General features: G+C 36.7%; 1 protein-coding gene and 1 long non-coding RNA gene across 21 annotated transcripts in view; both read right to left on the bottom strand.

Moving 5' to 3' along the window:
• Positions 1-26,440, bottom strand: part of ROBO2 (roundabout guidance receptor 2) — a 1,029,216-nt gene that overhangs the window by 544,366 nt on the left and 458,410 nt on the right. The window lies entirely within an intron of this gene.
• Positions 10,500-26,440, bottom strand: part of LOC137466258 (uncharacterized) — a 40,343-nt gene continuing 24,402 nt past the window's right edge. Inside the window, exon 3 of the long non-coding RNA XR_010995083.1 lies at positions 10,500-11,108. This is a non-coding gene — a long non-coding RNA (uncharacterized lncRNA). The remainder of the gene's footprint in view (positions 11,109-26,440) is intronic.

Genomic DNA, 26,440 nt, shown 5'->3' on the forward strand with positions numbered 1-26,440 from the left:
TTGAACTTGGGTTTGTGCAATGGCTAAGGGGAAGCTGAAATTTTTTGATCAGATGAACATGAAATCTTCTTGAACTGAGGGTTCTTTCCTTCACTCTCCCTTCTCCAGATTATGACCCAACACTTCAACAGGACCTGAGAATGGTCCAGGTTGCAGGTCTTTCTTATTCCAGTGGTAAAACTGCAGCCATAATTTCTGCCTAAACTGCCTGATTTAAAAATATAACATAAAATTTAATGGAAACCATCTTCTACTTCAAAAGACTTATTTTAAAAATAGCTCTTCTCTCAAAGAATATTATATTTTTAGCTGATTATTTGTATTGGGGTAAGTAACCTGGGTATGCACACCGTTCTCCAGCATTTTAACTACTTCTAATAGAGGGTTTATCCTCCAATCTTCATTTAATCATTTAAAAACCTAATACTGGTAAAACTGTGATGTCCAGAAAACTATTTTACATCTCTGATATTTAGAAGTTGCCTCCTACCCTAAGATGATTTAAGCAATGATTACTACATTACAGATAGAGCAAGCTTACCATTTAAATGTGAATCAGCAACTTTTTCTTATTACAGTATAAAAATGACATAAGAAAGCTCTAATTCCAAGTGGCTGAAACATCTCCATTCTTTCCTGTCTGTTCTGGACATTTCTGTGCTTTCTTTCATCCAGACAATGCCAAGACACTGCACATTATGCTTGGGAGACAGGAAGAAACAACAGCTGGACTTTACCTCCTTAAGGAAAATATTGCTGCTGCTGGGCATTTGTTTTTTCTATCACATCAAATATTTATATTGGTTCAACATAGCTGGACATCTAGGAAGACTGATGCTGCCTGACTGTTTCATATTTGTCACTCATGTTGCTTTGATATATCTTGACTTTTGGCCTAATTTCATCCATGTACTGTTCTTCCTTTATTGTCTGTGTGCATCTAAAAGTAAATCTGGAGCATCTTGAGGTAATTAAAGAATGTAAATCACAATGACAAATTTGCATAATGTGTCAGTATGTATCTGGCATGCCCTTGTGGCAAGAGGCTTTAAAAACTCTAACACTACCCACACTCTCTTTGAGTTTGCTTTTAGAAGTCAAAGCACATCACAATATTACGAGTTTCTATGGTTGTATAGCTTTCAGAAAGTTCCCAATGTATTAGTAATAAAACAGATCCATACATAAACAATCAAATTTATATCCAGGCTATTTTAAGATGTTTACCTTACGGAGTGATGCCAAAGAAATAGATAAAAAATTAGTAAGTTTTTACCTTTACTCAGTAAAATAAGTGCATTAAAGAACCACTTGCTCACAGAATAATATAGGGTTAAAGAAAATTAGAAAAAAACAGTCATTGAATGATGAGAAAAGACTAACCACATTCATTCTATCTAGCTGTAGAAGTTGATTCTGAATTTCTTTGTTTCCATGAGAAACACAGAAGAACATTTGTCTTCCTGTTTTCTGAAAACAAAAGAAATTCCTTTCCACTCTCCTCCCAAATTTCATTTATTCACTAAAAGAGTACCTTAGCATCCCATCCTTAAAGGCTTTTCCTTACTATATATATAAAAAAATTAAAAAAAAAATTCTTAACAAGAAATCTACATTTTAAATTGAATTTATTTAGAAAGGCAGATATTTTCTTGCAAGTTCAGAGCAACTTGAAAAGAACCAGGACAGGGAAAAGGAAGAGTTATTTGTGCTGAATGATGACCTACTTAATTACAGAAAAGAAGAAAGATTACAGTGAAGGCAAGAACACATGCAGAGATATGTTGGTCATCTAGGAAAGTATTTGCAGATGTAGGTAAAGTTGGGGGAATATAAAACATGGAGCAAAAAGCTCCAGGGAAATTGTTCTAAATGAACATGTTCAGTGTCACTCTTATTTCTACAACAGTTAATCAGTTTACAATAAATATAAAAGGGGTAGAGAGGCATTATTCTCTTCCCAAGTGTAGTGAAAACATCTGAATATAATGCTATATATGCCTAGAAAATCCTAAAGTATCTACAGACAAGAGGAAACTGACCTTTTGTGTCTTCTCCACAACCCTGATGTGTCACCAGAGGACACAAGGGAAAACGATGCACCACAGCTCTGGTCACGATGAAGAGACTAATTTATTTCTCTGACTCCAATCATTTATAGTTCTCAAAAGGTGCCAGTGGATTGGAAGGTGAACGTGCCACCTCTCCAACGACACTGGACAAACTACCAGTACATCAAATTTCTCCGCCTCTATGAAAGAATGCAAAGCAATAGGTTGCTTACAGAAATTTGTGTGAGAAAGTTCTCAAGAATGTAAACTCAGAAGGCTTTAGAAAATCCTAAGAAATCAGGGCAACATAGATGAATAAGCCTGATATTAAAATTTTACATTTTTCTTTATAGACGTGTAGTTAGTGCTAGCTTGTTTTGGGTGAATATTTAATCATGTACTGAAGAAGAAATAAAGCAAATATTCATTTTTAGATTTTAAAATGAAATATTTTCCCTTCTTCTTTTAAGATACATTACCAGTGACTTTCATGTTAGAGGTAAAAGAATTTTCATCACATAGCCAAAGTCAGCCCTTATACAAAATCAGTATAAAATATTTTAAGACTGTTGTCAGTCCAAATATTTATCTGTTAAGCAAATGACCCCATTATTTTCTTAAGTCAGAAATACCACACAACATTTTAGTACTTGCTAGGAGGAACATGAGAGAAAATGTTAAAATGCATATTTGGCCAAAGCAATGTGTAATGAGCAACAAAGTAGGTGTGAATACTTGCAGAGATGATTATAATGAATATATTTCTATTGAAGCAGGATACTATTGTAAATAAAGTTGGCACCCAAAAGGCACAGGGTCTACTCTTGCCTTTGATACCATCTCCTTGTCTCATGGTTTCTATTCTGGGAATGCTGCAGAAATCCCATACCTATGAGAGGTCTAGCAGAGCACTACTTACATCTGTTTGGAGTATTAGTCAACAACAATACAGTTTGAAGGCATCTCTGTGTCCTTAGCCTTAAGTAATAAACTAAAATACATACGAAAATGTCCTTTTAAGGAGGATACCATCCCACTTTTGAGTCGGAAAGAAATTCCATTTTACTACTGTTCATAAAATATACAAAGCTGTAATATCATATATTCAAAATAAAACCTTTTCTTTTGTGTAAAATCATTATATATCTTGCATTATATACCTATCTTGCCTCTAACTGTGAAGTAATAAAATAAATTGAGTTCTTGTAGTGATAACAAAAGAATAGAGAATGGTCATTACACTAATAAAGAGTAACATTCTGGAGAGCTGTGAGGAGCTGTGGGATTGATTGGACTAGTTAGTTCTAAGAGATACAGAGTCTGTTTGAGAGGGAGGTGGCCAGACACAGTGGTGACATATTTGGAAAAGTCAAGGGTCTCACCAACAAGCTGTTCAGAGCAATAGCAGCACTGTGGTTCACTCAGCTGCTGTCAGAGGATTAAGTTGAAGGATTCAAGAGATAATCCAGAAACAGAAGCAGAACTGATGTCTGCAGTCCAAGAATAACATTATTATGTACCTAAATAGTTGCAGTGTAACTGAGTTTTCTGCCAAAGGGATTGTGTTGCTGTAAGGGTGATGGATTTGAATTTCTGCTTTGTTACCTTAACACACCAAATTGTCAGCTTCCTATTTCTCAAAAAAGTAATTTTGGTTTGTCAAACAGTGCTCTGCCTGCATCAGTTCTTTAAATTTATGACATGCACCAGCTGTGCTCAAGGTAGTCTCTGTGACACCACAGCATACAAGTGTTTCTCCCTGACCATGGGCTGCAGGTATTGATTAGGGAAAGGCTTTCAAGCTCCTACACATGCACATCTCCTTTGCTTGAGTCTGATCCTGCCTTCAACATGCACAGCATTAGTCCTTGAGCTTCTGACATGATTTACACGAACAAAAATTTTGAGACTCTCTCTCTCCTACAAGCTGGATCCTTAGTGCTGCTGAGTGCACAAACACAGGAGAGTCAGAAGGGATACAAAATTAAGATGGAAGGGAGAGGGTCAAAGATAGCTTACATTTGTTCAAAGAATTGGCTGGTGATATTTAGGCTGCAGAAGGTAGGAGCTAGTAACTGTGCTGGGCTTTTTTAATCACTAACTATATTTTTGACTCACCAGGGGAAGTATATGCCTGCCCAAAGTCCACTTGAAAACCTAAGGCTGCCATTTTCTAATTAATAGCTCCTTTGAGAGACATATCCTGCATATCACAGAAACATGAAGTTCTCTATAGGAGAAATATATTTCTATACCTACAGAGCCTCTTGAGGGGATAAGTAGATAGGGCTCAGGACACCATGAAGCTGTACCAGGGCTCCTTGGACCCAAAGGAGTCCTTGTACTGAGAAGAATAGAACAGTTTGGGGTGGAAGGGACCTTAGAGGTCATTTGGTTCCAACCCCCCTGCCATAGACAGGAACACCTTCCACTATCCCAGGTTGTTCAGAGCCCCATCCAACCTGGCCTTGAACACTTGCAGGGATGGGGCATCCACAGCTTGTCTGGGAATCTCGTTCCAGTGCCTCACTACCCTCGCAGTGAAGAATTTCTTCTTAATATCCAATCTGAATCTCTCCTGCTTCCGTTTAGAGCCATTCACTCTTGACTTATCACTGCATGCTCTTGTAAAAAATCCATCTCCAGCTCTCGTGCAGCAGAAGTTTAGGTACTGGAAGGCCTCAGTAAGATGACCCCACAACCACCAGCTCTGGCCAACCCCAATACCCACACAGGGTACAAGTGTTGGAGGATCAATGGAAAGCTGCTGTTGGGAAGGATGGTTGAGGAGGCCTCCTGGAATGGTCCCTTTGGGTGCATTTCAAGGGATACTTCTGGATAACTGCTTCCAGAGGTTCTGGTAGCATACGTTGCTATCATTTCCTACTCCTGGTAGTGAGTAAAGTGAAAAATCAGTCTTGGAAATACTGCCCTTTTCCAGAAGGCTCCCACTAGGGTCAATCAAAATTGTATGAATAAACACCCACATTAATCTCTAAAAAGATGCAATTTCTTGAGTGGCAATGAACAACATTTAGCAGTGCACAAGGTAAAGGCTGTGGCAATAAATGTCTGAATAAATGCAACTATCATATAGAAATACTAGTAGAGAGCTTTCAAAACAAAACCAGCAGCTGTAGATGCAGATTTGCATTTAGAACTTACACCCTACCGTGCATGTGCCAAACTAACAAACTAGAGCTGTTTAGGAAGCACGAATAATCCCTTCAGAGCCACAGGCTCCTGCAAGCTTCTTCCACATCTTCCTCCCCCCAGCTCTGCCTTGGCTGTGTGGTGGGATGCAAGTGAGATGAGGCTGGAGGCTGCTGGGGAGAGTCACTGCTGCTGTCACTAGTTGCAGTGCAAGGGATGTGCAGCAATTAGCTGCTTCTGCTTTGGCTGCACTTTGATGATGTGACTGTTTTGATCTTACCCATCCTCAGTCTTTTCTATCAGATGCTGGAGTTGTATACCTTTGAGCTGTGCAGGACACCACTGGGCAAAGAATGCTCAGTATCTCTTTTTTATGTTTTTTCTCCCCTGTAATCTCTCCATGAACCAGCCTTGGCAATATCCTTTTTGTTTGTGCAAAGATACAGGCATAAGAAGCATGTTAATTAGCATGGAATATGAATATGAATTTTGTACTGTGGCATTGTTAAGCTTTTTCACACCTAGCAAAAAGCACTAAATTTGTATTAAAAAAAGAAAAAAAAAATAGGATTAATAGAAATAGGCATTTGCCACAACACATTTTTATCTGCTGTTTCTAAATGTATGCATTTTTGAATGGTAAAGATGCATATCACACTTCCAAATTTTGTCTCAACTTCCACCTATCATGGTATGATCAGCATCATTAAGCACTATTTTTTGCCATTTAATAACTGGAGTTACTTCACTGCAGTGACTCTAATGTTAAAAGACAAGCAGTCAGATGAAGTGAAATTATGGTAACATTGCCTTCATGTAAGTTTTCAAAAATAGGAACAAAAAAGATTGCTAATATAATTTAAGAAACATGTATGATGTCATTCCTAAAAGGTAAAGAAGTGAACTTAAAACTATGCAGGGCCCAGACTTGTCAGTCATACCTCATACAGTAGTTACATTTAAAAATTCTGTTTTGGGTGTTAAAATGGCAGCATCTATTTCTGAGCTCAAGGCATTGTAAAAATAGCTAACATTTGGAGGAAAGGAGAAGATCTGCCTGGAAACAGAAAAGGTAATCTTAGGGACTGAGCACTAAGTCTGAGTCTGGATGAAGCAAAAAAGTTATTTCCTATTTCAGAAAGAAAACGCTGTTGCTCAGCCTTTCTCAAGTTTATTTGATTGTGACTCAAGCATAGAATTATATACCATATGCACAAATTGTCTCTATGCCATGAATAGAACTTTCACATGCTAACTTAAACTTTTATTTACATTTGTGTATTATGCATTTAGTTGTGTGCTAAGACAGGAGAACCATCTATCTCATTCTCAAATGCAATCATTTTCATTTCATGTGAGTAATCAATTTGATTAGTTGACTGAAGAATTTAATGATAGTTCCTATGAAATCCAATCAAAACAAAGCAGAGTGTCCCAGAGATGAAGATAACACAGGTGAAGGGCAAGATGTGATTTTCTGAATGGGAACAATAGGAGAGAGGATGTGTGTCCTACATAGGGCAAGTACATGCTGCTTGCATGTATTTTTATATCTTATAACAAAGAAAGGCAGAGATTCTAAAATGGAATCATGAAAATACTTTTTTATGGTATTCATAAAAAAGGAAAAAATAAAGCAGTGTTAGAGCATCTCAAATCACAAGGCCTGTACCATGTATAGGAACAGCAGAATTGTCTTTTTAGCAGATTCAATTACCAAATGTTGGACAAAAGTCATTCAGAGACCCTGAAAACCGCCTGACAAGGAAAAGTTCAGGAGAAGATGGATTTTTGAGGCAGTTTTGAAGCACTGAGATACTTGCACTAATAGATAAAAATTCAAGAAATATTTTTGGGACTTTAAAGCATTACACACCTGAAATAAGCCACTTAGATTCAAACTGTGCCAGCATTTTTTATCTGGTTGTTATAATCCACCACTTTCTTTTTCTCCTTTTTGGTCCTAAAAAAAACAAAACAACTTTTTAAAAGAGTCTAGAGAATAAATACACTTATTAAGTTGCCGAAGTTTGATGACATATGAGCAAAAGACCCTTAAAATTATTAAAGGGAAAAAATAATGTAATGCGTTATTGTAATCAAAATAATGTTTCCATTTTTATATCTAGGATGAAATCTAGTTGAATTGCATTTTGTATATTACAAATAAAATGGAAAAGAGTAGTTTAGGCTGGAAATAGAATTGATTGCTCTGACAGCATTATCTTACTTGGTCATACTGGACAGTATTTGGGAGCAGCTTTATAAGGTGCCTTCATCTGTCAACACTATTTAAAGTGGAATCCTGAGGTGCAGAGATCCAACTGGTGTTACCAGTGTAAACCACTTCAGTGGCTTTTCTGGCTCAAGTAATATTTTTCTTCAATGAAGAAGATATATAAAATATTTTGTTAATTTTTTTCCAAGTGCTTTTGTGAGTGAAAACTTTCTTAAAATTCTGCTTTTTACCGTCTACATAGATTTCATATTACCAGGAAGAAAAATGGCTTTAGAGAGGTATAATAGTCTCTGTCTAAACAATAAATGCAAGCTAATTCCTAAGGTTCATAAAGCAGTGAGTAGTTAATGTACAGGAACAGAAAAGCTATAAGAGTCAGATCAAATGAACACTAGATTAACAACACGTTCACTCTGTAACCACTGAGAAACCATTCATCCTGCCGTGCCAGGACTCCCTCTCTACTTCTAACCTTAACCCCATTTCACAACCATTTTATACAGACACAGATAATCATTTGTGAAAAAAAGCAGAGGGATGTGAAACCCCCTTTCTGTGGGTTTTCAGAATTCAGACGTTTGGAAACACGATAATATATTTTACAACGTGCATTATCCAAGGCTACACTATCATGAGACACACTTTGAATATCACCACCATGATACCCACTACTGCATGACATACACTTTAATACTTATTCTGCTTGCCTCAAACATGCACCTCAATCACTACAGAAGAACATAAAAATAATTTAAAGGCCTGATGTATGGATTTTAGAAGTCTTTAAAGCTTTTCAAGCCAGCATATTTTCTTCACAGCAGGTGTGGCCTGGCTTCCCAGGCTAAAGCCACATAATACAGAAGGAATAGAATTTATAAAAGATCTGTGTATTCTGGGGAATAGGATGATTGAAATGGATTTCTGTTTCAGGCATAGGGACATAGGATGAGGAAATCTATGCCTGAAACAGAAATCCATCTCAAAATAAGGACAAATTTTTTTTTTCAATTTATGCAGGAATAATCCAATTGCTTCTTACAGCTTCTTATAGCTCTAGAAAACTGGTTAAATATAAATGAATTCAGCATTTTTATTATACATATTTTTTAATGTCTTCATAGGTTAGAAAGAATAGGATTTATTACTTTTGAATTCTTTTCTGAATTTCTGAATTCAACTTCAATCACTACAACACTATATAAAGGTTTTGATACAAATCAACTGAAATGCATGAAATCAACTTTATTTCAGACCCTGTATTTACATCATTAGGAGATTTTAAAATTGTATTTTAACTGAACAGTAACTATATCCTAAACTATTTTGCTGTTTGCATTAGCTTTTGAGGATCAGGGCACTAATGTTTCTGGGTTCCTTAGTGGTAGTTCAAATTTCACATGTTACAGTTTTCTCCCAAGTTCTTGAAAGGGCTGAAAAAATTCTCATCATATTGGAAGAATTTGCCAAGTTCACCCCAGAAATCATTTTTACCTGGTTTCACAGCTTGAATAAGACCTCACTGAGCAAAGCAATCTAGCTCAGGGAAAATAAACCTCTGTTCTTTTGTTCACAGGTTGAGTGCCTATTTAACTCTGCTAGAAAATGGTTTACTACATTTACCCAGCCAAGAAGTTGAGGCACAGTCTTTGTCACTGCTTCACCTCACACAAGTTTCTCCCAGTTCCACAAGATGACTTCATCTATTTCAGTAAGAACTCATTTCTTAGGTTGTGTCAAATATTCTGGCAGAGCGGTCTCAGGCAACTTTCTAAAATTCCCTAATTTCTCACCAGGAAATGGCTTTATGTAACCTGCACTTTTAATTTCCCTCCCTTTTTGCATCCCATTACTTATTTACCACTTGGGGGTACCTTCTCATTAAATATAAGAGTATAAAGGGAGCAAGTTTGCCTAACTACCCACAACTGTGATAAATTTTAAGTTAGTTAAGAGAAAATTAAAGTATTTAACTATGGAACTAATTATGTGTATTACTAACTTGGATAAAATCAACAAGTTTGTAACAAAAACACATTTCTGGATAAAACTCTCCCAGTGGAACTTGTGCTGGCACTCTGGATGCTGCTGGATAATTTTTAAAAATTTTTTTTAGGAAACTAGGAATGAAAGCCAAAACATCTTAAAATAACCCTTTTTTCAGGGTAACAGTTAATTCCCCAGAGGTGAACATGAAAATATTTTCAGTTAATATTTATACACACAAATACATGCACACACGACATGTGAAGAAAATTAGGATAATTGCAATAATCTTAGGGATGCACTAAGGATACTGAATAAAAAACATTTTAGAAACCTCTAGAATGCAAAAACACTCAGAAAATAAATAATCTGAGAAAAGGAGGGCAAAGGTATAGCATTCTCACAATAAGTAATAGTAAAAATAATAAAGTATTAAACAAAAAAAGATGTCTGATGGTTTTTATGTCACATTATAGAAGACAAACAGCAAGAGAATGAAAAGTATATTCTATTTTATTTTATTTTATTTTTCTTATGCTCAAAAGTATCAAAATAGGATTAAAAAAAAAAAAATCAACACATATAAAGCTCACACTTCAGGCATAGTAGACAGGATGTTGCAGTAGTTCAGACCCTGTCCAAAATACAAAATAATTTAAGAACTGTACTTTCTCTTTGGCTAATCTTGCCCATTTTCCCCACCTCCTTACACAAAACACTTATTACAACCTCAATGTCTCATTTACCAGTTTAGCAAGTCCCCGCCCCCGAGGAGAGATGGGTTGCATAAATAACTATGAGCTGAGCTGCCACCGTGAGCTGGGAAGAGATCTCTGCACCTGTGAAGGGTCAGAACAGATCAAAACCTGGCTGCAAATAGGCACAAGGCTTGTTGCAGCTTGTGCTGCCGTCAGATTGAACCAGCAAAAAAAAAAAAAACAACAAAACCCCCCCCCAAAAAAAAAACAAACAAACAAAAAAAAAAAACAAAACAAAAAAAAAACCACCAAAAAAACCCCCAAAAAAAACCAATGAAGAAATGCACTGAAACGTGGTGGGACCAGTGCTTTTTTAATTTTATGATATTTGATTATGCAATGATGAGAACTATATAGAAATAAAGAAGAAATCTTACTTATAAACAAGTCACTGACCATGGCAGATTCAAGCTTTTGATGGGTGTCCTAGACCATCGACATATGTTAAAAGAAACTGAAATTCCATAAGTCATCATTGTGGAAGGAAAAATAACAAAAAACACAACAACAACAAAAAGCACAAATTATAATTTAGCTTGCCCAACAAACTTCTGATTGCCTTCTCCATTATCTGGGAAAGGCCTGATATTAGGGCACTTCCAGAGATGCTGCATTTGAAGTCTGTCAGAAAAAAATCAAACCCCACAAACAGCAGGTCTGAAGCACTGCTCTCACAAAGGATGCCTTTGACCTCTGCATGAGCCAGTATCTCTTGAGGGAGGGCAGTTCTGCAGCTAAGTCAAACTAAGCTTAAGAGACACACTGGGTAGCACAGGGATGGAAAAGGTATGAAATGGTTCGATTCAATCCACAAACACCTTTAGAGAGGGTGTTCAAGCCCTTTCATTAGATGCATTTTCTTCCCAGGCTTCAAAGAAGCACCTGTCACAGCTGCCACCACTGCTGCGTGCAGTTGCAATGAGGCTGGAACCAGAACACAGACAAAAATAATAATTATAAGGAGAGAAAGGGAAGGAAAAGGTTCCCTTATGACTAAATGAACAAAGCCTGAAAATTTAAGCTGTATAGCTGGAGAAAGGAGGAGCAAGGGGATTGACAATATGATAATATACAGCAACAGAAAGCCTGGCTCTTTGACATTTTTAGACAAAGAAACTCAGTTACTGTATAACAAAACAGTTTTCAAAGTAAAACTCTTGCAACACAGATGAGACAGGTACAAAGAAAATGGTATGAAGACATAGTGGACATTTGAACATGACCACTGATTGGCAAGAAACCTAATGAGGGACATAAAAACCTCTCCCACATTACTTCCATAAATAATTCTGGCCAGGGAAAATTAAAAAAATAAACTGTGAAGAAAAGCCATATTTCTAACAGCAGGGTTAACATTCTTCTGGGCAAATATTCTTTCAGAAATAAGAAAAAAAGTTTCTCTTTTTGTCCTTTTTGATTATAAAATAATTCTACATAGTGATAAAATGCCAATATTATTCGAGTAAGAAAAATGTTATTTCATAAACAATGGACTATAAAATAGCTTTTAAATATTGGAAGATGGATAAAAAAAAATTCAAGACATAATTTTAAGACTAGCTACTGGTCTTTGTACATATTCTTGAGCAGGAATTACTACATGAAGAAACAGAAGGAGGATGTGAATTCCTGTGTAGTTCTTCTTTGTGTGTTTGTTTTTTTTTTGAGAAAGACCCCTCAAATAACCATACATACAAATTCATAGTCAGAGAGAACTCCAAGTGAGAGGGACATCAGCTGAATGGTATAAAAGCTGTTCTGACTGGACAAAGAATAACCAGTTCAACTTTTGTGATGATTTTGGAGGAGGATATCCCACTGTTTCCCACTCTAACACACTAAGGCACTGGGATAGGGAATAAAAGATTAAGTAGGAAGAATGAAAAGGAAAGTGTTCAGTTTTCAGCGCTCACTGCTTTCATTCCTTCCCTTGTGCACTTGCTTAAGGTACATTTACAGGGCTCAGCAATAAGACTCTTGTGCTGGTTTGTATCTTATCTGAAAACAGGCAGCTCCACACACAGATTTACTCATATCCATTCTCATGTCTGATTTCAAGTTCTGCTTGAGCCTCGAGCCCTAGTGGACTCTTACTGCTGCTGGGCTTTGCATGCTAGATTTTGAGCTTCTATAACAAAATGACCGATATTTGCAGGCAAAGTGGGGGAGGAAGTAAATTGGCAATACAAAATTGCACTGGAGTACAGCTATAATGCCCTTTGCTTGTAAGAGAGGAAAATTGCCACTGGATTTCCCTGTTGCTATGTTTTACCAATAAAAACAATCAATTATTTCTTTGGCCAGAGCAAAAGTGATTACTCAAAGCAGAAAAGGTTTTTTGAATAATATCTAATACAACATCAGTAGAAAAACACTGAAGGATGGACCACCTTTCAGAGGCAAGTGAGAGAATGACATGGCTGCACCAATGGCACATATTAATAAAAGAGCTGGGGGGTCACTCCTACTGCTCACACTGAATTCCTCAAGTGTACAAGGCCATGATTGCTCCAGTGCATTGAAATCAGAATAGATCCAGACCTCAGCTGTCTTTGCTCATTTTCTTGGTTTAGATAAAGATACACATCTTACAGCTGAGGTCTAAATGTTTATTATTTTTTTTACCTAAATGTTAAAAAAAAAAAATCTTCATAAAAGGCACTATTGCAATAAATCATGCTATTCAAATAAAATACTTCAAACATTCCTGATTAAAAAAACTCACAGCTTAATTGGAGATTACATGCTCTACAGCATGATGCTGTCATTCCCTATATGGTATCACAATATTTTTCAAATCCATGAGAATGAAGGAGAGACAACAGAAGACCTGTTATCCAATCAAAGAGAGACAGCTGAGGCACTGTCTGAGTTTAGGACTTGATAAGAAATCTTGGTGGAAATAAGCTATATTGTTAGCAAACAGATCCTTGGATCAAAGAATCTTACTCATTATAGGTTATATCCTTTTATGTAAAAATTATTTTAGTACTGAAAAAAGAAAAAAATCACAAAAAAAATAGAAAACTATATCACACAAAAACCATAGGTTTGTGTTTTTCATTCATCCATTTCCGTGTCTTGCAAACTATCAAATTTACCTAACATTTCAAGAAACTATCATCAAAGAGAAATAATTCAGCAGCTATGAAAAGAAGGGCAAAGAACCTGCCCAAGTCAGCCAAGAATCAAGGACACTGGAAGGATCTCCCTTCCAGTCAAAAAATAAATAACTGAAGAGTGACATATTCCTGGTGGACTTAAATTAAACAAAGCCTGTGTCTAAAATGATTCCAGGAGATGAACAATATAAACTCTCCCTTCCTGAATCCAAGCATACCTAGAATGGAATTTAAAAGTCCAAACACACGAATTCTAGCTCATCGAGCAAAAAAAAAGGTTCAACTTTGGCATTAATCATAATTTCCAAACTTCATACTGAGGGTTCCTAAGCACTGAGAAAGCTGTTATTCTGTATAAATCATTCCTATAGCTGGACATAAAACCATCTTTGAAAGAACAACAAAAAATATTTATAGTTAATGACATAGGCTGAGAAAGAGATTGCCTGCACTAGTAAAAAGATGACCTGCAAATTAAGAAAAGAAATAAAGTGAGCAACAGTCAACAGGTATTTGTCAAGAATGAATTTTGCCAAAGACAATCCCTTTTCCTTTTATGACTCCATAATATTCTTTACTTGGGGAAAAAGCAGTAAATGCCATATGCCTGGAGTTTACTAAAGCAGTATCTGACATGCCCATCTCGTAAACAAGTTACAGAACTGTGTCTAGAGGAAACCACTGTGAAATGACTGCACAGCAAAACAAGTCAACAGAAAATGGGAACTAGACCAGCTTTCTGTTAAACATCTCAAGTGAATGATTTTCAAGGTTTCATTTTAAATTAGAAAGAAACATTATCAATCTGGGCTTCTTTGAATTTACCCCAATCTCACATAGTTTGATATTTCACAGAAGTCCGAAGGATAGAAAGGAAAAGTGGCTTTAAATTTGCATCAGGCTTCAAGAGGTTAACAAACTCCTCGAGAACCAGGTTTGAAATTCAAGAGGATGTTTATACTGCTTTAAGATTTACAGCAGACAATATAAGAAGCAGTAGAGTTAAACTGAACTGTGGTGAATTTAAGGTAGGTAAAATGTTTAAGGTAGGTAAAACGTTTAAGGTAGGAAAACCTTTCTAATTGAAAGAAGAGTAAGCACTGGAATAAATTTCCTGGAGAAGTTTTAAAGAATGGATCTGACAAACAGCCATGTTTGTTTTGAGTCAAGTGAAGGACTAGCAACCTCCTTACTTCTAAGGTCTTACTTTCTATGAATCCTAAAATATAACCCCCTAAATATTACATCAAAATAGCCTGTGTATTATAGTAATAGAAATTATCTAAGAACAAGAAATTAAAATGCTTCCAACTCAATGATATATTTGAGTTTGATTCAAATAAAAGGGAAAGAAGCATGCCACTATCTTTCATTCCATTGTCTCCAATCAGAAAACTGAATTGTTTTGAAGATAACTTGCAAGGGCACATGGTTACTAACACAAACATATGTCATCTGCTCATATATTATGATCTTTACTGAATTTCTTGCTCTGTTATGCCAGGAATCATTTGATTTGCAGTATGCATAAACAATAATAAACTTGGACTGAATTCTCCAGCACATCCTGCAGTTAATTGTCAAGCAATTTACTTCTCTGACAAGAGGTTTCCAGAGTTTACTGCAGAGAGAAATTATATTCTGCTTGCAGATATTAATTGGCATTTAGTATCACATGGAAACAAAATCTTGCAAGTTTTGTCAAAAAATGCTTCTGGGCTGAAAGTTCAGTATTTGATTTACATATAATCATCAATGTGCATTCCTTGTTTTTTTTAATGTACCCATAATTCAATCCACTTATTGGCACATACTACAGTCCTTTGCATTATTTTACTCCTGGTAGGAAATGTGTATTTATGTTGCCTCATATCAATATGAATCAATGCAGACTTAGAGCAAGAAATCCCTTTTACAAAAACTTCACAGGAACATTCAACTCCATTTAAAATGACAAAACTGGTTAAGAATTTCTGTGTTTCTCCCCATCCTGATAATAGACCACAGAACTCTGTGATGCAGAGTATTTGAGGCAAGATATAAATATTTATAAAACTGTGTTTGTATTCTAAGTCCCCAATCTATAGTACTCACAGTACAAATGTAGAGTTTAAATTAAATTTCATGTTCTAAGTCTTAGGCAAGCCTCTAGTAAACAAAGGAAAAGACCAAACACATCTCACACCTGCTTGCTGTGACAATCTCATGTATTTCCCTGAACTGTGTTCCTGGCTCTGCCAAGCCCAGGGTGCCAGAGCTGACCTGGAGCAGTGCTCCCAGTGCTGGTGGCCAGAGCCACCTTTGGCCTTGGATGGAGCTCCTGGGCAGAAACACTGGTCCAAGATCAGGCAGGGACTCCACAGGATGAATAAATCCACAGCAGTAAAAGGAAAGTTATTTAAGCTGAAGTCCTTGGTCTTGGAAGTCTAATCAAACCTGATATTTACAACTACAAGTTTAAACTATTAGGCTGTTCATTTTTTTACATTTCCTGGCTTGTTTTCTTAACTTCCCTCTGCTGTCACTAAAGGTATGCTATCTGTAAAAGAAAGGTGAGCACACCCAATTAGTTCACAGCTGGTTTGTAGAACATTATATCCTTCAAAATGGTAACTGAAAAGCAAAACCAAAATAATTACTTTCCCAGTAAATATATAGTTTCTTATTTCCAACCCATTGGAAAGAAGAACTGATATCTGATAGAAAAATTTTATTCCTGAACTCTGTTGCTGTCTTCTTCAATTTATTTGAAATTTATGAAGAACCATCCCACCTGGGTGCAGGTTGATGCCCTGTCCTTGGGGTCATTTCAACGTCCCTTTCATAAAGCCTTGCAGGAAATTAAGAAACTCTAAAGAGAGTAGAACACATTTCAAAAAAAGTACAATAATGAATCCTGTTTCTTTTTCAGCATCATGAGTACTGTAACTCAAAAGGATTGTGACAGGAGAAATCAATAATTCATCAACAGCTGAAAGAGGCACATAGTGAAAAGGGCATATGTACATAAAAGTGGAAATTTGTGTGCTCATAAAGAAAGTCTGAAAGGTAGATGGGTGGATTGCTGATAAAATTGCTTTAGTAACAACAACTAAAGCAGCTCTTTGATAATTGCTCTGCAACACAGCCCTTATATTCCAATTAATTTATTACTTTTATTACACCAGTAACAGTGCATGTAGATTACTGTGGATATTCAAGCCCTTTACAGAAAGAACTATATGTGATAATTAAGGTTGATCTTGAGAGAATTAAAAATCTACAAAACAAGAGTTTGCAAAGCTTTGTGTAGTTAGAAGTTAAGACTTCACAGTGAACAGAAGAGGAATTATTTTTGTATTCAGGGAGACATGACTCTAGACAAATTCACACTCCTAAAATTTCAACAAGATATTTCACAATCATCCATATGGTCTTTGTGCTAATGTCACTTCACAAGCTGGCTTATAGATCTCTTATGATTATTAAAATGTGTTACTAAGCTCGTGAAATTGTGAAGACAAAAAGATCAGTTACTGAACCCAGTGCACTATGAAGGCACATTTTAATTCCTTACCCTAACTTTCTGATTCTCAACTTTGTCATGTAACTTAAGCAAGCAAAAGATGCTACCTTACAGTTTGAAAAAAATAAGATTGTGCCACATGGGAAGAGCTTTGTGTGGCCTCCTTCAATAAGGAAAACAGCCTTTCAAGTGTTCACTGAACTAGGAAGCAACAGGATTAAAAGGGGCCAAAATAAAATCAGCAGGAAAAGTCTTAAAAACAGGAAAGTAACAGAGCACTTTCAGCCAGGGACTGAAATGGAGGTTATGGCATGGCCATTCCAGTGACTGAAAACATCAGGAGGTAAAGCACACACTACCCACAGTCCTAACAGGGACTGTGGATTTATACTCTCTGAAACAACAGCTCTGCTTGTCCCATCACAGGAGCCCCATCTCACGGGTGGGAGGAAAAGTGTGTGCTCAAACACACCCCTAGGGATTAATGCAGCAGCCTGCAAGGTTCAAGGGGATGGGATATGTGTCTGTCACTTACCTTGCAGTAGCTGCTGCAGGTAACAACAAACACAGCACCAAAATAGACACTTCTGTATTGCACAGTCCTAACAAGGATGACAGGGTGCTATAAAGTTTGTTGCATATTTCCTGGATAATTAGTGCACTGAGATTATTTAGTTATGTAATTTCCAAATGGAAATGCTGCTTTTACATAGGATAAGGTTTTGTGTTCTTTTGAGGACATTTACTGGTAACTTGCTCCAAAGCAAGACTCAGATGGTCAGACTGTCATGCATGACAGTAAAAGTATCATTCACTCATACACTGAATTTCTCCAATCTGGGGCTATGTTGCACGCCTCTAGAACACTGCCTAATAGAGACTAATTAATATAGGATGCAAGTATTCTGTGTGTCATTTAAAATAATTTTTTTGTACTGTGCAACTAATGCTCACAATTATGATGCTGAGCAATTTGAGAAAACCAAGATGAGCACAGCTCCACACAATGGAAGTCAGTCTCCTAAGAGGATGTGCAAATGGGCAGCAAGAGGGAGGGCAGAAGGGGATGAATGAGGCAAGAAAACTCTGTCAACATCAGACATAAACATCTTGAAGAATATTCCCATCACCCAACACACCAGCTTTGTCTTTTTACTGGAGCAGTAGCTAGAAAACTAGGAAAAAACACTTCTAGCTGGAGGAAAGCATTCTGCAGCTACATGAGATATGCTTTTTTAAGAGCCATTCATTGCTTCCTGGGATATGCAGCCATTCTCCCCATCAGCATCCCTAGCTCTTGTCTTAGTGGTGTTTTACAATGCAATTGTGTGCTATACTAACAGTCTAATTGCACCATTCTTACATTCTGAGAGGTAGAGGTGGAGAGATGCATTTAAAAATATGGTCACACGCTATTTTATGATTTTTAAAATTTTTATTTCTGTTTCCTTCAAACAGAAACCAACAACACAACAAAATAGAGAGAATGCAAGTATGAGAGAATCTGAGAAGGAGGCAAGAAGTTTCAAAGGGTTTTAGACACAAGTGTTTTACAGATGTTCAGCAAATAAAACCACAAAGTCTAATCAAACAAACATTTTCAGGCAGTTTATAGTCATAGGAAGAAAGTGGAAGGAGATGGGAATTTTGGCTTTGATCATTAAGCTAGTATCAAGGAAACAGCTATTTTCAATTTATATTTGAAAATTGTTGCTTAGTAGGTGTACCATGACCCTTCAAGGCCTCCAACCCTTTATGCAAAGGTAGACTGTGGTGTACTCAGATAGAGATCATTCTGAAACTCGAAGTGATCTAAGTGCTTAGTTGACTTCTGTTTCAGTAGTATCCTAGAAGGTCTGAAGTTGAACATCACTGTGGAAAACCAAAGCTCATAACCAGGACAGTCTTTAAGTGGTTACCAAAAGCCGTGCCATCATACATTTCAGATTATTTTTTTCATTCCAAAAGCCTTGCAGAGAGAAAAAAAATATAGATAGGCACACAAAAATGTTTAACTTCATTAGAATCAATCTCTGTCATTTTGTAAGCATTTGTTCAGAAGGTTGGTAACCAGCGATAATTGATCAAAACTAATATATGTAAGGAAAGTGAAATGATAAGCAGAGTATTGTATTCTATTGCATTACATGTATGAGTTTTTAGTGTATATTTACCTAATAATCTTATTTTAAAGTAGTTTTCATTTGAATTTCTAAATCTAAATGGACCTAAAGGACATTTTTCTACACCACACCTAAGCAAAGCCAAATAACATAGTTGAAGTTCTTGAGCTCAATATCTGAATCATCTAAACATACTGTCACACATTTCCACAAAATTTTTTTATCTAAGTGGTGCTGTGAGTTTGTAAATGCATTTTTCTTAAATCAAAAGGCTGCTCACAATTAACCTAAGAATGCACATGAATTGATCTTGAGCTTAAAGGCCACCAACAGAATTGTAGACACTTGGTATCTACAGAAACAAGAATCTCCTGTCCTTTCCTAACAGAGGGCCTAAGCAGGTCTGCAGCGATTGTTGTATCTTCCATTATCCTAAAACTTGGAAAAAATATTAGATTTTTTACTGCAATTAATTGTGGGTTATATGTAGCTAAGCAGACTATAAATAATCTGCTTCTTCATAAGTAGTCATGTAACGAGGCCTTTTGCTATTTTCTAATAAACGACAGGCATTTTCAAACTGTCATCTAAAAAGGTTGTGTGAATTTTTTATTCTGCTGATGCTAACAAGTACAAAAACAGATCTTTTTGCTTAGAACGCAACGACGTCCATCTTTATTTCCTATTTTTGGTATCAGAGTGGGTAATCTCAAATATGAACATATATTCAATTTATCTTTTTTATGCTGAGGAACACAGACTGGAAAGTTCTGCAGCAAAATTACACTGGTTCATAAAGTAGAATGCAAGCAGTGGGGATTGATTTAAATATATGTTTTGTAAGTTTGTCAGATTTTCTTTTACAGTTCAGAGAAAAGCCAAATTTAGTGCTAGCTTAGGAAATCTTCTATGCATATGAGTCATAACTGTGCAGCTGATCAGTAAGAGAATCCTGAATGGAAAGGTGAACAAGAGTTCACACATCAAGTTTTTGCACACTAAGCAGAAATAATTTCAGAAGAATATTATCTCTGACTGAGGTTGTTTGCAAGCCTTCTCTAACACTTTTCTTGTTAATGCCACACGTGCAGCCTAGAGATTGGAATCATCTCTGGGACTCTAAATTGCTACTTCAAATGCTGGAAAATACTGAAAAGAGCTCTGTGATTGCTTATGCCTAGAGGGGTATTTTAGTTTTCCTTGTCTAATCAACTTTTTCTGCCTTCTTAGTACACATAAGTTGTTTTTTTCCTCTGATAGTTTGCAAGAATATTAACAAGAGGACAGGAATGTATCGCAGAAGTTCTTTGTAAGACAAGAAGAAATAAATTATCTTAACTTACATAGTTTGAGGAACACACGGTTGAAATGCAGCCCATATGCATAGTGATTATTTATAGGCATACAAATTATATTCAAAAAAGAGCCAGATGGCTTCAGCAACACATCTGCTGTCTTCAAGGCAGAACTTCTGAAGCAAACTTGGGACATTAACTCCTATTATAGAGCAGTCAAGAACCAGTAGGGCTACATTTGCTTTGTAGTCTGTAAGAGCTGTATCCTCCTACACAGAAGTTGAATTTAATCTGAAGTCAGCATCAAAGACAGGCTGCAATATTTTGCATTTTAACAGGGTTATCATGCTGTTACTAACTAAATGCAAGGCTGGGAAGGTAGGTCAGCACTAAGGCAGAAGCCAGCCCTCACACATGCTAAGATAAGTGGTGGTTACATAAATCTTTATGTCAGCTAGCAATTCTGTATATTTTGCACTAATTCTCGGCAAAGTCACCATCCCTGAAAATCATTATAAATCTCATTCACACTACACATTATAATTTTATTTGTTTTTTGTTTTTTTTTGTTTTTTTTTTTTTTTTTTTTTTTTTTCCTTAAGAGAAGTTTCTCATTTAAGATAATACTGTGAGGTGATTGAAAGACATTTTAGATATAAACATCAGACCCATGAAGGTATAAAATACTGATTTATATTAACGAGGGCAGGGTGGGGGTGAAGTCAGACATCCATTAACTACATGCAAAATATGCATAGGAATATGAGAAGATAAATTGTGACAGTGCCTTGGGAGCTTGCGCTCCATGATTTCTAATCTCCACCTGGATAGGCACAACTTGTGACAATTGCTTGAGTTTGCACTTATGCCTCTTATAGCACTATGTACTACTCTGAGTGGTATTATTTCTCATTTTCATTTATATTCATCTTTTTAGAAACTTTAGCAGAAACAGAACCCACTTCTTCCCTTCTTTATCTCCTTTTTATAAAAAGCAGCCTTAAAACAAACAAACAGAACATCTTCATCAAAAAAAGCTGAATTTGTCTTTTCTGCTAGAACGGATTCACTCCTCAGAGTGCAGCTTTGCCCAAGGCACTTTTGGATCCTGCCTGTTTTTCTGGCAGCACAGATAAAACTGAAAGCTTGATCCACTGCACCACGTGGCTGTCCCAGTGCTGGCAGCTTCTAGCCTATGTCTTGCTAGAAGGAGGAAGGGGAACCTGGGCTCTGGTGCTGCTCATACCTGCTACATTGCAGGGCAGATAGCTGCAGTTGTGCATCCCCTGGGAGCATGTGCCAGGGGAGATTCCACTGCATCTGCAGCTCTCTCCCAGAATAGAAAACTCCAGCAGCACCCTGTTTTACTGGCCTCTTGCCCAGCCTGCACTCTGGATACTCCTCTATCAACAAGGTAGCAAAAGGCCAGAAAGGTTGTTAGTCTGGAATAAACAGCAGGACCATGCTGCTCCTTTGTCCAGGGAAAAATTAGCTCTCCTAATAAATGCACTGCAAATAAAATTCTAATTGTAGGAGAAGTTAAAGCATATACAGATACTTTTCCAAGTTCAAAAGTTTTCCTAAAATCTGAAAATTCTAGATACCAATGCATTCACTTATCTCCCTTAGGGAAGGCACTATTCCTGATATTTATGGCTACTCTCTTGCCCAGATTTTCAAAAGGTTCTGGAATGATTTTTGTATTGCATCAAAATAAAACATTACCTTCTCTTTCCTTATGTATGTCCTTTAATTTTGTTAGGCTGCCTAATTTCACCAAAGCTCCCAATCATCCCAAATAAGCTATAAAGAACTTGCTAGGAGAGGGAGAGAGTCTGACACCTTTGAAATGCTAATTGAATTCCTTATCTGCAAAACCAATATTTGTTTTGTACACCACAATGATGGAGGAAAAAAATAATCCATAAGCCTGATGAAATGATAAAATGCATTTGTTTAACTAAGTCATTAAACAGTGCTTATTTTAGGTTCTTATTTCAATTCGCATGAGATATGAAAAAACACAAAACAAATGCTAGAGATCACAGGTCTCTGCAAAAATTCCACTGCATTGCCCTTTCAGTTGAACAAAATCAACCCAAAACTTGGATATTCAACTCCCATGTGCATCTTAGTCTCAACAGTGATATCACCAGCATGACTCGGACTAAACAGAGTGAGTTACCCTGGGAGAACTTTGTCCTTTAAATATTTTTTTTCAATTATCCTTTACCAGTAAAGTGGTCTGTCTCTCTCTCTCACACACACACACACACAGAGAGTGTGTTTTCCTCCTGCTACTGTTGGCAAGGGGAAAGGCATTTCTGCATCACTGATAACAGCAATTCTGAGTGCTAATAGAAGTTTCAGAACTACTGAGGTTTCCGTGTAGCGTGTGTCAAGCCCCTTTCTCTATGGACTGGAGGAAGGAAACCTCTCTGTTCCTGGCTCTCACTACAGCTTTAGCTTGCAACAGTAATTGGGGAAGGGATTAACTCTTGTTAAACATTTGATTGCCTTTCCTTTGGGAGGCTATGGAAACAAGCCAGAAGGAGTGATTCTTCAGAGTAACACTTGTGCTCATCTCTAGACCTGCTTCCATCAACTGAACGTGCCAAACCTCTTCGTCCCTCCGGGAGAGGAGTTTCCATAGGGCTGATGCTTCTCTTGTAACATGTAAAGACCAGGTCTTAATGGCGCTGGCGTCTTTCACCAGCCGTGAAAGCAAAATGAGAATGCTGAGATTAGTTTGTTTTAAATCAGTGGAAGCACAGGCTGGAATTGCAGCTTTATAAAGCCATTAGCAGGAGTTAGCAGTGCATGCTCTATGCTTCTTAATATAAGCACCACTATAAATCATGTGTGCTCAGGCATTCCTTCTCTTCCTCACAACTGTGTGTGCAAGAAGGAAAACTGGCACTGGAGAGGGTTCATCCCCAATGAACCCTGACCCTCTGAAACTGCCTGCTCTAGGCAAGGTCTTGCTGGTTAGGCCAAACCCCTGTTCCATGCAATTTAGGTATATTCAAACCAATTTCTGCCTATGGTTAACTCCCAGTGATGACTTGAAAAGTAAAAACAATGTGCTTATTAAGGCAAGAACTACAAGAAAGGTAATTTCCTCAGAAAATTACTAAGTGTTTTGTTTGGATGGCATAATACATATTTGGGGAAGAAATGAAGATGACTTGGATATTTACTAGGCTTCCTGTTCAAGAAATACCTAATAAATCATGTGAGAGATTATTTTCCTGAGAAAATATTGTATTAACTAGAAGTCAGTGGAAAATCTTGCTGTTAAAGCCATCTGTTTCCCTCCCTCATGCTCACAGAAACTCCACATGCCTGTGCCTGCATGAAAAGAGGAGAATGGATTAGATACAGATAAGTATTTGGAACTGGAGGATTGATTGAGTTGAAATTAATTTTAGATGCAGTGAGATGGTGTCAGCCAGGACCAGATCTTTGCAAGTCACACAGTGAACAGCACCATGTGTGGAAGAACGTAAGTGAATTTTCCTCTTGACCTTAGGCTAAGGATAGCAAATTCCTGAACAATGATTTAAATCCCTTAAAAGATTTCTAACCAAGGCAAATTCTAAATATGCAGGCAAATCTTGTAATTATCACTGTCAAAGCATAAAATCTATGGACCAGCAAAATACATACTTTAGGGGCTCTGTATTAACTGCAAAATTAAATTATAAAAGTGATTGCAGAAGGCTATAATTAAGAGTGTTTTAAACTAAGGCCTTAGATAGGGGAGAATGATACATAGAGTCACCTGTATCTATGAAAAACATTAAAATACTGATGAGCAAAGACACATCTGTGCCCATGATCATGAAAAGATTAAATTATAGGATTTTTAAAACAAAAATATAAATTTACCACATGGCAGTAAGTCACACTGTATATGGGTTGTTTTTTTGGACACAAATGTAGCTATTCCTTGGAAACATTAATTACATAATCATTTAATTAATAGGATGGAAGATTAGGAAATGGGGGAGGGGGGGAATATAATCTGTTTTCCTGTTGCTCCTGTCCAATTGTTATGAGAACTGAAATTTTTCAGCACAAAACTTTCTTAAAGTAAGAAATAGCCTGGTCTTTTACTACTAAAATGATCTTGAAATGTTGTGCTGTGGACAGTCTGGTCACAGAAGAATGAATAGGTGTACATAGATAGCCACATTAAAATTAAAATCCTTTACGAACTCAGGATACTTCCATTTCAACTAGAGACTCCAACCAATAGTTCTTGCCATGAGCAAAGGGAGCATCCTCTCTTTTAGAATAAGCTGAGAGCTGAGCTTCAGGAATTTCTCCAGCTCAGAGGAAGGTTCTCAACTCAATGTCTGCAGTTGACTCAAGTCCCCAGGTGAAATTTAGGTGTTGCAAATGTGCTTATTCCCAAAGTGCTCAAAGAAGTAGCATGAACCCCTGATAGAGAAAAAGCACAGATATGTAACCCCACTTGACTTCAGGTCAAATCAAACTGGGCCAAGGGCAATATTTTGGCTGTTGGGGTAACTGGAATAAGATGGGTTACAGATGTGAGGGACTTGGGGGAGAAGCAAAGAGAGGGAGGGTGAGGCAGAAGCTCTTTGGTTCCCCCCAGAGATGACACTGATTGCCCAAGGGAGTTTTTCTACCTCCTGCTGATCATCTACCAGTCCTCCCCTACCTTGCATAAACGGGAAAAATATCTCTGTACCCATGGAGAAAGTTTCATCTATTATCTTCATACTGTTTAGTTTGAACACTAACACACTTAGTGCACCATAGCCAGAATAGGCTTAATATTTCACACTCTCTTATTATATGTTCCTGTTTCTATTGCTGTGAAATGTGTAATACATTTTAAAACATTAAACATTATGAAATATAGCATGTTTTGCTCAGGAAGATTTCATTATTAAAATAACCACCAGGCTAAAGCAGATATCACACAACTGTTGCTGCCTGAAGTCTAACTTACAGTTTTGTTTAACCTCTACAATGCTATTCAAGAATCACAATCATATAAAATCTAAGTGAATAATTCCAGAAGGGATAATATTACATGCAAAGAGTTCAAGATGGAGGGCAAGAATAATAATACCGAGCATAATTTGTCTATCCTAAATTTAGATTAAAGATCAGTAGTAACTGTTCAGTGATAATAAACTGTAGTTAAATTCATTTACAATACAGATCTCCACTGAATACAGCTATCATGCATAATAAGTTTACTATCCTTTCATAACTATGTAAAGCTGATATAATGTTGTGACAGTTTTATGCTTTCTTTCAGTTCTCTTTAATAGCAGACATAAAAAAGACCCCATCAATTTTAATAAGTTTTGGAGAAGGTCCAAAGTGAGTGGAAGAAAAAGTAACGGTGCGGTTCTTGTGAAAAAAAAACAAAGGAATTAAATAAAGCTAAAAAATTGGCCTCAAATAGATTAAAAAGGCGTAACTAAGCTTGAAGTTAATGTTGAAGCTAAACAAAACCCCCAAGTGAGACTTGCGACAAGTTTTTATGCTGGAAGGCTGGAGGAATAGGTAAGTCAAATGCAAACTCACAAACCCAACCAATTATTTCTGTTACAAGGCTATAACCTGTGTATTTCCATCAAAATTAGTTACCCATCCTTTACCATTCCATACTGTAAGACAGATGAACTTATTTTGCTCATGTCAGTTATGGAGCCAAGTTCAAAGCCTCAGATCTCACTGTCTTCCAGTTTGGAAAGCTAACCATTAGTACCACACATTGTTATTATTTCCTTATTTGCTTCACAATCAATGCAGAATTAACCTCTATAAATGGTTTGATTATCTCCAACATCAAATCTGAAGCTAATAATTTACAGTATTTTACCAAAACATTTCTATTAACAAGCAGACCACAAGGCACATTTCTCATGCACAGTTCTCCTCAAGAAGCTTTTAATTCAGTAAGAGTCCTGTGAGAGAAAAATTATGGGAAAAAAACCCACTCTTTAGGAACTATCCAGGGAATAGTCACAATATAAAAAAGTCTGCAGGCACTTCAGGTTGCCTTCCCCTGAATATACTGTCAAGGCAGAGTACTCTTGTCTTTTTTTCTACTGTTGTTTAAATGTAGCTGAACAAACCTGATAAAATTAGTAATGGAGTCCAGATGCAATACTCCAATGCTGCTTTCTGATATTATAAAGTGCCCCTCAGCCTTTAAGGTTTT

This window comes from Anomalospiza imberbis, chromosome 2 (assembly GCF_031753505.1).
Source record: "Anomalospiza imberbis isolate Cuckoo-Finch-1a 21T00152 chromosome 2, ASM3175350v1, whole genome shotgun sequence".
NCBI lineage: Eukaryota > Metazoa > Chordata > Aves > Passeriformes > Viduidae > Anomalospiza > Anomalospiza imberbis.